At 40.5% G+C, this 13,668-nt stretch overlaps 1 protein-coding gene across 11 annotated transcripts in view; it reads left to right on the plus strand.

Annotated features, from left to right (window-relative positions):
• The window catches only part of SDK2 (sidekick cell adhesion molecule 2), a 727,771-nt gene that overhangs the window by 432,924 nt on the left and 281,179 nt on the right, over positions 1-13,668 (plus strand). The gene's annotated exons all lie outside the window — the stretch shown is intronic.

Below are 13,668 nucleotides of genomic sequence, written 5' to 3' on the forward strand. Positions count from 1 at the left end.
CATTGAAGTCAATGGGCAGCAAAATCTGCAGTAGCAAATCTGCAACAGATCTGCAGCAAAAATAAGCACGTGTGAATGCACCCTTTAAAGGGGTACTCTAGTGTAAACCATTTTTTTTAAATCAAATGGTGCCAGTAAATTAAACAGATCTGTAAATTACTTCTATTTTAAAATCTTAATCCTTCCAATACTTATCAGCTGCTGTATACTACAGAGGAAATTCTTTTCTTTTTGAATTATTTTCTGTCTGACCACAGTGCTCTCTGCTGACACCTCTGTCCATGTGAGGAACTTTCCAGAGCTGGATAGGTTTGCTATGGGGATTTGCTTCTACTCTGGACAGTTCCTGACATGACAGAGGTGTCAGCAGAGAGCACTGTGGTCAGACAGAAAAGAAATTCAAAAAGAAAAGAACTTCCTGTGGAGCATACAGCAGCTGATAAGTATTGAAAGGATTAAGATTTTTAAAGAGACGTAATTTACAAATCTGTTTAACTTTCTGGCACCAGTTGATAAAGTTAAAAAAAATAATGTTTTCTACCCGAGTACTTCTTTAAGCCTAAAGATAGTGATTCCTGTAATAGTTGTATATTATGGAATTTCTGAAAGAGATAAGGGATATTCTGTATGGGTTTCCCAAAATATCTACCCTTTAAATAGGGGTATCTATAAAGGACCAATAAACAATTACATTACACCGCTTCATCGCCAGGATGCCATCTTTATGGACCACTAAAGGTGTTTAGCCAACTTCCTAATTTAACAAATACTATATTGGCTGCATCCAAGCATGAAGAGTAAAATCCACCACTTCTTATGGCATCTACCTATAGGTAAAGCTGTGTCTACTGATTCTAAAAGCCAGTACACATATACAGTCTCCCCGACGTTTAAGGGACATAGGCTAAAAGAGGCTTGTGTTCTCTTCCTCCTTCTTCTACACCTGAACCACCTGCACTTGTAGTCCTATTGAAATCTATTTCTTCCCACAGCAAACAATTTACAATTCCGTTCCGTATTACTATGGTACATGGTATAGTTTTCCCCAGCATTTGTTCTGCGGGGACCTTTGATCTGTTGCGTTCTTTTAGAGAATATTATGCGCGGTTGTGTGTGTCTCTGTATAACGCACATTGTTACACAGACATCCATATACGTGTAATTGACCTCATATTTGTAATGGCTTTGTAATAGCATTCTCCGGGGAAGTGCATGTACAAAAAACCCGCACATATGCCTCTGCAAATTACAAGTATTAATGCTAACGTCTGTCACCTCCGTCTTACCACACATCGCTCCGTGTGACAAGCTGAATTATATCGACTTTCCAGAAGAAGAAAAAAACCATGCAATGCTTGGAATACAAAGTTACTGTATTTGCTGCACCTAACATGTTGACATCATTTGGTCAAGGCTAATTCTGAATATAATTGCAAGAGTCTAAGGAATCTGCTGTAATAGATGGTGATGATCAGAGAGCCATATGCTCAGCAACATCACAGCAATGGAATTTTAGTTTAAAGCACAATTGTAAACTGGAAATACTTCGCTGATAGAAAAGTATCACAGCTTCGTGTAGAGAGTAATTGTAGCTTTGATGTGCAGTCCCATGATATTTGCTAGGAAAAAGGTTGAACTCCACCAAGTGTTCATTTGTATTAGCTTTAGTTGGGAAAAAAATGTAGGTCTGTGAGCAACAGTGGCTGTGTTTAATTCCCTCCTATCGTACGTAGGGTTAAAGTTAAACTAAAAAGTTGTCAGACTGCCCCTAGATTTGCAAAATCATTTGCAATGATCTGACATGATAAACCACAGTGAGGTCTGCAGCATGAAAAGTAGAGACCTGAGGGCGAGATTAACCCCGCGGTCACTCAAGTTATTGTCATGCTGTAGTCGTTTTGGTTGGAGTATGTTTGGGAACAATACCAGCCATACTAATGGCACCCAGCCAGTCTGAAGGAGGCTTACACATCAGATGAATTTCAGCTGAACCTGCCAACTTCAGAGGGGACAACCAAGTATCTTATGTGTATGGGAGGATCTCTTACCTTTTGTGTGATGGCCGATATTACAGGAATTTTAGCATGCCTTTGTTCGCAAGAGCGATGAGCCACCACCAGAGGGGCCTGGCAGCTGCTTATTGGGAGCCCCCCTGTTGAGAACATACTTGCATTGGGCCCAGCCCAGTATGCATGTGTATGGAAGGGTAGGTTGGGGATGGTCAGGAGCGGTGGCATACATAACAAATTTTTAAAATAGGCCTCCTAATATGGCATTTGATTTTGTTCCCCTTACTTACTTTCCATCACCCATTGGTTAATACCCCCTCCATTAATTTTCTGATAATGCAGTTCCCTGGATAGAGGCATTCTGGAAATTCTTACCAATAAAAAAAGGGATTGTGACCAACCAACGGGATCCCCCTCCTTTCCAAGGGCTCCATGGATTGCCACTATGGTACATACGCCCATGGTCAGAAGGAGTTTGGACCTCTATCTAATGTTCATGGCCAGCCTCAGCCTTATGGCTCTACAAGCACCAAACTATTGGAAAAATTACAGTGGGTCTATTTCTAAAACTACACCACTCCTGTAAATGAGCTGTGGCTTGATACTGCAGCTCAGCCCCATTTACTTTAAAGGGGTTAGCAAAAGAAACACACTCAACCCCTACCACAGGGTAGTCTGACTGCTGCCACTCCATTCAACTCTTTGCTTTGGACAAACTGCGGTACTCATCTTTTTTCATCTGACCCATAGAGTTGTATGGAGTGTCAGCAAACATGTCTGACTACACCTCCATTCAATTGGGATGGGGGGGACACAGCATCCTTGTTCTCCCCTCCCTATCTTGTGAACAGGGGATTAGTTTCTGGACAAACCTTTTTTAAATGGAACTGTAATACCATATTCAGCCTGTGGACAAGAGTGACGCTGTTTCTGGAGAAAACAACTCAAACTTTTTTATTTTTATTAATCTCAAAAACTCCTTTCAAAGCAAGTTATTTCAGACATGAAGCTTATCTTGTACAGTGATTGTATAGAAAATGGCAACCATGACATACATGATGTTAGCCATGCTGAAAATGTGAACAGGCAGCGCATGACTGCTGCACCCAGGCTGTGTACAGTGAGATTTCACAGACAGCTGTTGGCATTATAATGAGATGTCATGGATCACTGTGAGATTTCACAGACGCGGCTCTATCACAGAGAATTTCTTTACAGACTTCAGCTATTATACTTCACAAGTTGCAGCGGCAAATGAAATCCTTAGTTGACCTCATTGTACGTATAAATAGTTAAATGCATAGAGAAATAATGAATTGAAAAAACTATTGTTGAGCCGTATGAGGAGTTTCAGGAGATCTTTGGATCTCTGCATGCACCTTTTTTCCCATTTAGATGTAACTATTTATTTGGATTTAAAGGGGCTGCACACGATCATGAATACATGGTTGTTTTTTTCTAAAGCCTTCATCGCACCTATTTACAGTACGTTTGTGGTGTTGTGAAATATCAAAAACTGGAGCAGTAATACCAAATACAGTCCAGGTGTTGCGCTGATTTAAGAAAAAAATGTTTACAATATTCTGTATGCACTTGATTATTTAGTAGATAATATATTGACTGTTATGCATGGACACTGTGCAATGTACACTTTAACCCTTCATGTCCCATTATTGGAAAAGCAAACATTTCTGGGCATGTAGTAAGAAGTCGGGACCCCTGGAACAAGAGTGTTAGTGCAGGGGTGGGAGTAGGGTGTAAGACTACTCTTGGCTTAGGCTTTGTGGTAAAAGAAGACACAAGGGAGACACTTGTCGGGATTTTGTGGGGTAGATGAGAACACAAGGTAACATAGCTCTTTCGAGAGAAAATGAGGGTGTTGGGGCATATAAGGGGCAAAAAATGCAGTGCAAGTGAGATTACCTGGAAAGATCTCTTTGGGGAAGAGGGAGATAACATGTGGCAGTGTTTTGTGCTGGGGATAGAGGGTACACAAAGGGTCAGGACAACCTGTCAGGGACTCCATGGTGAAGGGCATTAAAGGGAAGACACTACTTGACTGTAAGTTGGCTGAGGCATTGTTGGGTGGCAGGGAGACATTTGGTTGCAGAACCTCTGTTGCTGTAGATTTTCTGCTCACCTTTGGGGAAAGGGACAGGATTCACAACATAATGTGGCATGTTTCATTAAATTATAAGGGCCCCATTGAGTTGGTTCAATGCCGGTGGTGGCCCACTTTTTATTCAGCTTTGTTGCCAGACTGATGGTCACTTGTTGACTAAAGTATTACTGCCACAGCAGTCCCACATTGTAATTGGTTAACATAGAAAATAATAGTACATGGTGATAGAAAACAACCTATTGAGGGCCATTCACATCTTCTTGCTACCAGTGACAAAGAGCAAAAACTATATATGACAAGGCCATTAGAACATTTCTGCCCAGTGGGTTATGCTACTTATATAGTCTCATTCACCTGAGTAGCTTATTTGGCTATAGGCATGATAAATAAAGTGATGGTATATTAAGGATATCCTGCTAACTGTTGAAATACGGCCCCTTCTATACAAAACTCTTTGCACTAGTTTGAAAGGCTGTCCCCCAAAGCTTATAGAAGTAATGACCAGCTGCCATTGAGAAAGAATAAGATCAAAGGCTCAATAGACGGGCAGGACTAGAGTGCTTGACATCAAACCGCCTTCTATCATTGATATCTGAGCATTTTGGAATATAGTGAGATCAATAACCCAGTGATGTTGTGCCACATGCAGGAATATGGCAGACAGATTGGCAATGTGTTCTGTTATCTTATTGAATTGTTCTAGATCTGAGCATGGAGACGAAAGAGGAACTATTCTATACTGACAAATACAACCCAAGATAAATGTCCTATTGATTTCAAAGCGACTCTTGTCTTTGATGAAACTGAAATTAATTTGCCTCTGGATTCCTCCATGTTCCTCTCGAAGGGGAGACCTTATGAAGCGATGTCACAACGAGTGGGTGCAGTCACAAGCAGTCCTTTCATATGAAGGTTCCCACATGACGAGAGACAAGCTATTGAACAAGCCAGTCTGTTTCCTGAACCAACTTCTAACACCACGCTGTAATAATTTCATTTCCTTCTGCCATGTCGCTCAGCTGTCTGACTGAAGCAGCACAATCCCTTCACTTCTCTCAAGCAGAAAAGTGCAAATCCAGAGAAATAGAGAACAAGCAAAACAGATTGACTCCTCACCTGGAGCTGGAGCAAAAACAACAATTACGGTACCCAAGCTTTAATGACCTGCCCTGTTGGGATTAAAAGAACAAGACACCATGTCTCTGGGAGTGTACAGGTCCTCTAGATTGGAGTCTAGGTTTATAATTTGTGGTACTGGTACCCCTCCATGTCTCCTGGTACACTCACAACAGAAGGTAGCCTGTTCATGGGCATAGATGGGAGCGTTCATGGGAGTAGCAGGTATAGCATATGGTATTGGACCTGGAGTTTAGGTTTTCAACCTGTGGTATGGGTACCCAATAGTGCACACTATCTCCAGGAGGTATGCTTAAGAATACGATTCATGGGCATACCTACTAGGGAAGCAGGTATAGAAGATGCTATGGGACCTGGTCATAATCTGTGGGACAAGAACTCCAAGGGGTGCAAGCTATATCTCCAGGAGGTAAATTTAAGTGCTACTTGTCTTTCTGCTTTGTAGCCAATCAACTGAATCAAGTTCATAGACATATCTACAGGACTAAGAGGCCAAGCTGCCTAAAGAGGCCCACATCCACCCTGTGGTGAGGTGCAGTAACTTACTGTAGTGGATGGTGGAAGAAGGCAGTGGGATATTGAAAGAAAACCATTGCTAGACCAAGACAGGATAAACTCAGTAAATAAAATAGTGAAAAAGTTTCATGTCTTAAATTCACTTCTGTTCTCATGTACCCCCAACAGTCATGTACTATTGAAAACATAAGAAATAAGAAATGGCTCAGTGCTCATAGTTATATGGATAGCAACAATAAAGGTTTTTATTGATTCAAAAATAAAATTAGCCTATCAGTGAAGTCACAGGGCCCTTGTGACTCACCTAGGGATAAACACAATTAAAATAAATATATAGCTTAAAACAGTAAAAGGACCTAATAATTGCTACTTATAAATAGAATTAAAAGGATTAAACTGATAGGTATAATATTATTTGAGATTTCTGAGGGGCTTGTTATATGTGTTGTGTTTTCTTTGGCTAAACAGTCTAAGAGGCAGAATGGGTTGTAGGGCCATGCCTCCTCCCTGCCCTGACCTGCATGATTGACGTACAAGGCTTCATGTTGGGCATGGGGAGGAGGCGGGCTCCTGCGACTCTGCCGACTCTCTAAACTGGCTAAAGTGCAGAAAAATGCAGATAGAAGCTGAGGGCTAAGTAAAGAAAGGTCCAGTTCTCTGCAATCGGTACCAGTTCCCGCTTTCACAAAGTGGCAGCGGGAACTGGGATTTGAGGACAGTGGACAGTGGGAAACAGTCCTGAGGGCAGTCCCTGCTTATTCTATGGGAGAGACAGGTTGTTTATCGCAAATATATATTTTGTATAGGGTTTATCAGACCCCCGTCTTCCTCCATAAAATTTGTCTCCATAAGGATTTCAGATGTCCTTGCTGTCATCAAAAAGGGACTGATTTATTACATATGCTTTGGGACTGTTTGGCCCTGAAGGTATTCTGGTTCTCTTTATTACAGAGGATCGGGGATGTTTTTGAAACTAAAATACCAGAAGACCCCAAGATATGTCTGTTGGGATATATGGACGGTATACGACTAGAACAAAATTATAGAACAGCGGTGGGCAGAATTTTATACATTGCTAGAAAAATTATTGCTAAACAATGGAAAAGTGAAAAAGCCCCATCTGTTAGAGAACGTTGGGCAAATGTAGACCTCTTAGTTAAGAATGAAGAAGCTATCTATGTGAAGCCTAATAATATCGCTACCCATAAACAGATATGGTCAGTATGGTTATCTAAAAGGTCTAATAAATCTTTTTTTTTTTTCTTCTCTCCCCATCTGAAGCAAGACTTGGGAGGTGTGAGTGGGATATTAGGGGGAGGGGGTTGGTGTTAGAATACATAATTTAAGATAGATATCATAAAGGATTTATTATATAAGCATAAAGGATTTATTATTACTTGAGAAGTATGCTTTGCTGTCTGTTTTGTTTTTTCCTTTTTTGTGTAATCGGATGTCTTGAATAAAAAATATTTATAAAAAAAGAAAAAGAAAGGTACAGTCTGTTTGATCTCCTAATGCCCTAACTGTGGGTGTTTGTATCTCTGTACCTCATACAAATACAATCCCCAAAAAACTCCACTCAGAACAGCTGACTAGTTGTAGCCTCTTGGACCATTAAGTCATGAGTAGCAGGATTCAGCCCTTTACGTAGGTCCTGCAGCATTATAGAGCAGTGTGGGTGGCTGTGGTTTAACCAATGGCTTGCAGACAAAGTTTTCTTACGATGACGCTACGAAATGATTCCAAAATAATAAATCAGAAAAATAGCCCATATCTGATGTTCCAAAGAGGAATCGGTGCACGTAAATCCGTGGACAGAATTGACAGACTATATTTTAGAACAAAGAATGCGCTGAAATCTTATGCTTATAGTTTTCTGCCTTGAAAAGTCACCGGCGCTGCATGAGGCAAGAAATATGTTTTGTTGTCAGCAATTCTTTTCAGACCCGTGTTTTAGCAGGTCTCTCTTCACTGGGGTGGGAATTGAAAGAAATTGTGTAAAACACGCTGAGCGCTAATTACATTGGAAATCAGGCCATGTGAAACCTCCATTAATTTGATTTTCCACATAGTGATATTTAAAGGGACCTTCATTAGTATATTTAACAATTGGCTGAACATCCTAGGCAGATGTGACTAACAAAAAAGAAAGCATTTTTATCGAACAGATCTTCAAAGCTGCATAATTATCCATTATTATGTGACACATACAGGGCTTCTATTACTATGGACATTAGATAGAAGTAGGTTAATCATTGAACAACATTTGAGCAAACGTTTGGCTTATGAACGATCATTTTGCTGATACATCTATACACATTTTATAACCTGATTTCTCTATACACATAAACCTTTGGCTCAGCTGAACATTTATGGGTCCTGCATGGGAAGAGGAGAGGTAAGTCACTGCCAGACAACTCTTGTGGTTTCATATTTTCCCAAAAACAAAATGGTTGGGCAGTTAAAATCCAATATGCCTGACCCTTCTCTTGCCTGACAGATGACTCGGGAGGCCTTCATACACATTAAACAAATGGCTGATCCCACTGAAACAATGGGTTTGGCTGACTTTTGACTAATATGTATGGGGAGTATTGGCCAAAAATAACATGTTCAACTTATTGTCAGACGAAGACATTCATCCATGGGTCAGCTAAAACAATGGTTTGTGTCGTGTACACCTCCTGTGGTTCTTCTGAACAAGATTTAAGGTGACCACTAACCTTAGATAGCTTAAAGCGGACGACTCTCATACAGATGTTCACTAGACTCACCCCAATATGTGTCTGTCCTTAATAGGGAGAGTGGAATACGCTGCTAACTTACCTCTGCCATTAGCAGATCTCCCTTAGGAACAAAGGATCCAGCATGTTGAAATCCAGCATGCCCGTTCCTTATTTCCCCTGGGTGAGAGTTGGGATATATACTCCATAATCATAAGCTATTGTGTATGAACACCTGTAGATCACCATACGATCCTACATCTGCAGAATTGTTGGAATTCCTGGTAATAAAAATATGGATGCGTTGGAATGTCTGTATGACTGCCTTCAGCGTGAAAGAGGCCTTGCTCATTGACATAAACTAATGTAACAAAATGAGAAAGACAAGGTTTGCAGAGGTTTCAATAATTAACCCTGTATGCTGCAATGACTGCAATTTTCTGGTCATATGTGCTTTCTGGCTATGTGTGATCAGCTGATCCTTCATTAACATCATTGGAATACATTTTGATTTGCACGAGTAATAGCAACATTGAATAGCCTTACATTGCTATGCAAAAATTGTGCTGTAAAATAGTTTACTGGGATTTCTGGGTAATTAGTCCACATTGTTCACTATTGACGTAGGATACAATCCCCAGCATGACTGGAAACACACAAGTCCTCGGCAGTGTTCTCCTGCTGAACCATTAGTTGATGACTCAGAAACATGCATGGTAGTAAATCCATGTGACTGTTCTCTTTCTGAGATTACACCCTGGCCTTTAGCAGCGTTTTGGGTGGATGGTTACTGTCTTGCTGCTTTGCCTTCCGAAACAAAGCACAGGGTCCCGCTTTTGCATGATAAATGGCTCACAAAACATTTTCTCCTTTCCCAGTGTTCATGCTCTGCAGATCAGTTCTGTACGCACCACAGGAAAATGCCAGAACATTAACAAAAATATCAGTAAGTCCGCAAGAAAAATAGCAGCATTTAAAAAAAAAAAAATAAGTTCTTGAGGGTAGAACAGTCTTGGTGCAGTGGAATGACTGTAGTCAAAGTCTCTTATGGTAGTATTATTAATGAACAGAATTATTTGTTGAGTCCAATACGCTGCTCTTTTCTTGGCCCACTCATCATACAGAGCTAAATAATTTGGCATCATTTTGTCAACTTTGCTATTTCTGTTAGTTTTGTTAGTGTTAGTGGCGTGTTTGTTCACAAGTTGTGCTCCGTATTGTAGCTCAGCCCCATTTACTTCAACGGAGCATAGCTGCAATACCATGCACAATCCATGTAAAGTTGTGGTGCTTTTTCTGGAAGAAAGTAGCCATATATTTCGATTGAACAACTCTAAAAATTGAAAAATGGCTAGTTTCTTCCAAAAACCGCACCACACCTGTCCTCCGGTTGTGTATGGTATGACATCTTGGCTCTATTCACTTGAATGGAACTGACCTGCAATACCACACACAAACTGAGGACAATAGTGATTTATCTAGTTTTCTAGTCCTTTAAATTCATTGGACCTATCCTGGATAGACCTTTTCGAATCAATAGATTTTTCAGTCTAGCATATTATTAAACTTGTCTTGAACACAAAAAAGTAGTTTGCAGAAGACTTTATTTACCCACATTACACGCACACACACACACATGCTCGACATGGCCAAATGTGTGCGTTTTTAATGCGGAGAGGGGACAAAGCTATTGCCTGACACTTATGGTAGCAACTTATCTCCCCAAGAACACAATGGCCCTCATTTACTATTGCAAACCCGACGTGTTTTGTGGGGCTGTAGCCAGATTCTGTCGCATTGCGCCAGAAATTTTGTCTGCGCCAGATTTTGCGCCATCATTTGCGCCAGAATTGAAAAAACCTGACTAACTCTCCATTTTGCTAAGAAAACCCAAAAAAGCGGCGTGTTCCCGACATTTTCACAAAAACCCAACATATTTACTAAGGTTTCCACATAAAATGTGGTGGATTTGAGCTGAGGAAAACCCTACAGATCAGAGCATGTGTAAAAAAAAAAGCAAAGTGTAGGGAAAGCGGAAAATGTAGGTAAAACTTAGTAAATACGGTGGAAAATAAATTGTAGGGAATTAAAACCCACAAAGAAACCTAAACAACACTCTTAAGTAAATGAGGGACAATGTGGCCATACACTTTAGATAGCTGTCAGCCAAATGTTCTTTGAGCTATTTTGGCAAATTACCCCAAACAAGCTTGGCCAAGCAGTGGGGACTTATTTTAAAAGGATCGTGTGGTTACATTTCAACATGCCTTATCCTGCTCTGTCCTGACATCTGCCGTCGAGTCAAGAGGCCACCATACACATTGGATGGTTGGCTGATCTTGCCAAGATCAGTGGGTTCAGCCGACACTTATGTAAAGTGTATGGCCAGCATTAGACTAGAAGTCATAGTGTTTTATCTTATGACGGGTACCAATAATTTGTTAGCTTGTCCTTGATTATTGACCTTCAAGAGGAAAACCAAACTAGATAGAGATTTTCACTTACGTAGTTTTGTATTCGGGTCCCTCTCTCTGAAGTTAAATAACAATGTAAAATTTCCAGATGAGTTTCACTTCTGTTTTTGAAACTGATAAAAAGCCCCAGAACCAACTTTATTCCTTGAGAACATCTGTTGTTCTTATGAGCACTTGGCTAATGTCCTTGTTTATTCCAGATTTTTATCGAGGGTATTGTTTATCTTCTGTACAAGGCAGCACCATTGTCCAACATGCAGATCATGCCAATTCTTTAGTCAGCCCAAGAGTTAAACTTGCGCATTGGATGCCGACAAAGGACGAAGCTGGAAAGGCACGTGCAGTGTCTGTGGGCACTTAACACAACTCGGCATACTAAAAGCAAGTGATGAAAGGAGAAGACACATTTTAAATAACTTATCGATGTGGTTGCCTCTTTATAAGGATTTAATCAGCCATACAGTGCGAGATTCCCCCCCCCCCCCCTGCCCAGCCTTAGCTAATGATAGCTACATAATTCCGCTGTAAGAGGGGACTACCAGAGAGTGCAGCGTCTGCAGATTTTCCAAGGAAAGGGAGGTTTTATAAAGAGTTTTATCACTTCGGATGATTGTATCTAGCTGCCTGTGGAACATAAAAAAGATATTTAGCTTTTAAGCGTGGCGAGCATGTGTTTTTGAGGTGCCAGTCATTGGAAGTTAACCTCCAATATACCGGAGAACATCTTTTACACCTGGAGGATGTTGTTGCCCATGGCAACTGGTATAAGGAACCTCCGGGTTTGTCTGGGTTAATGGCATCGACAGGCTGGGGAGAAGGGATTTGTCAGATGCAAGGGGCAATTACAGAAGAAATGAATACACAGGTGATTAGCACACATCAAAAGTGCGGATTAATGGCTTGGCGGCTGCTGCAAAGAACGAATATCCTTTTGTTACCAAGATAAGAACATCAAATAAAGGCAGAGAGGGACTGAGAGTCTTAGATGTTCTTAAGAAGACACACGTGTGCTTGTCCTTGTGCGTGCCGCTCAATATGTGGGAAACGGCGCAGACATATTATCCCAATATTTAGTGATGAAAATCAGAGTCTTAAAAAGTGTTTAAAGGTGTATTCACACGTACAGTATACTGCGCATATTTGATGCACCAGATTTGAAGCTGTGTTCAGTCATTTAGTTTACATTGAGCTATGCTGCATAAATCTGCAGCATCAAATCCTGCACAGGATACTGTACGTGTGAATAGACCCTTAAAAGCCAGATAACATATACTTCCATATCCCCCTCTCTCTCCATCTATTCCCATACCAGCTGAAGGGGCATCATATCAAATGGGCAGCATGTAGTTTGCATTAGTGCTGGGGTCTGGGTTTTGGATTCAACATCTGCATGGAGTTTGCATGTTCTAACCATGTAAGTGTGAATTCCCTCTTGGAACTCCCGGTTTACTTCCATATTCCAAAATAACAGTAAATTTGGAATTATGGTGTTTGCAATCTCTATATGTTGCTACTATATAAATAAATAGTAAAAGGCAAGCTATATGAAAGAAAACCGAACAAAGGACACTACCTGATGTCTTTATCTTAGGATATGTTAGGTAAGTTATGTTAGCCTTGCGGTGTTGGGCTGAGGCAGTGTTTCCCAACCTGGGTGCCAGGTCAGGACCTGAAGAAGAGAGAATTAGTCTCTCAAAATACGTAAAGTATTTTCTTTTATTCCAATCTTGTTTCCGATTCTTCAGAGCACCAGCCACTGAGCACCTCTATCAAAACCCATCTTTCCTGCCAGTCCCTGGTGATATTTATTTAAAAAAAAACATTTAGAACAAATAAATACTTTAATATATGGGTTCCAATAATGTACTGCGTCATTGCTTATCATTTTGGAAGAAAATCTTTGTTTGTGATGTATTATATGCTTACAATTGTCTAATACGCCACCATATCCCCCTAACAGTTCTTGGTAACCATTCTATAAATAAGTCCTTGTTTCCTCAGTATAGGTAGCCATACACCTTCAATATTGTAGTCATGGGTCAGGAAAACTATTTTATCTACTTTTATTCAAATCGCCATCAAGTGAAACATTTCGGCAGCTAGTGTTGCTTTTCTACACACACCTTTAATAGCTGTTGGTCAATTACGCCTTCATCCGACAGCTATTCCACCCAACCCCACATATACATGTACTTCTAATTTTGCTGAATGTACATGTGTTTTCAAGTAGCAACTTTGTTTACGCTTTTTACCGCATGTATATGTTTACAATGCAGAACTCAAATTCATGGTCTGCTGCACTTTTGTATCCTGCTAAATAAACGTATGGAAAATGGACTAAACATAGTCACTAGTTGACTAAGGGCTATTCGGACCATTAAAGTGAAAGGGTACACTGCCAGTCCTCATCATTTTTAACAGGATGTTGACTTAAAGGGGTACTCTGGTGGAAAACAGATGCTGGTGCTAGAAAGTTATACAGATTTGTAAAGTACTTCTATTTAACAATTTTAAGCCTTTGAATACTTATCAGCTGCTGTATGCTCCAGAGGAAGTTGTGTAGTTCTTTTCAGTTTGACCACAGTGCTCTCTGCTGTGTGCAAATCCCCATAGCAAACCTCTCCTGCTCTCTGGACAGTTCCTGAGACACACAGAGGTGTCAGCAGAGAGCACTGTGGTCAGACTGG

Source organism: Hyla sarda, chromosome 13 (genome assembly GCF_029499605.1).
Source record: "Hyla sarda isolate aHylSar1 chromosome 13, aHylSar1.hap1, whole genome shotgun sequence".
In the NCBI taxonomy this organism is placed as follows: domain Eukaryota; kingdom Metazoa; phylum Chordata; class Amphibia; order Anura; family Hylidae; genus Hyla; species Hyla sarda.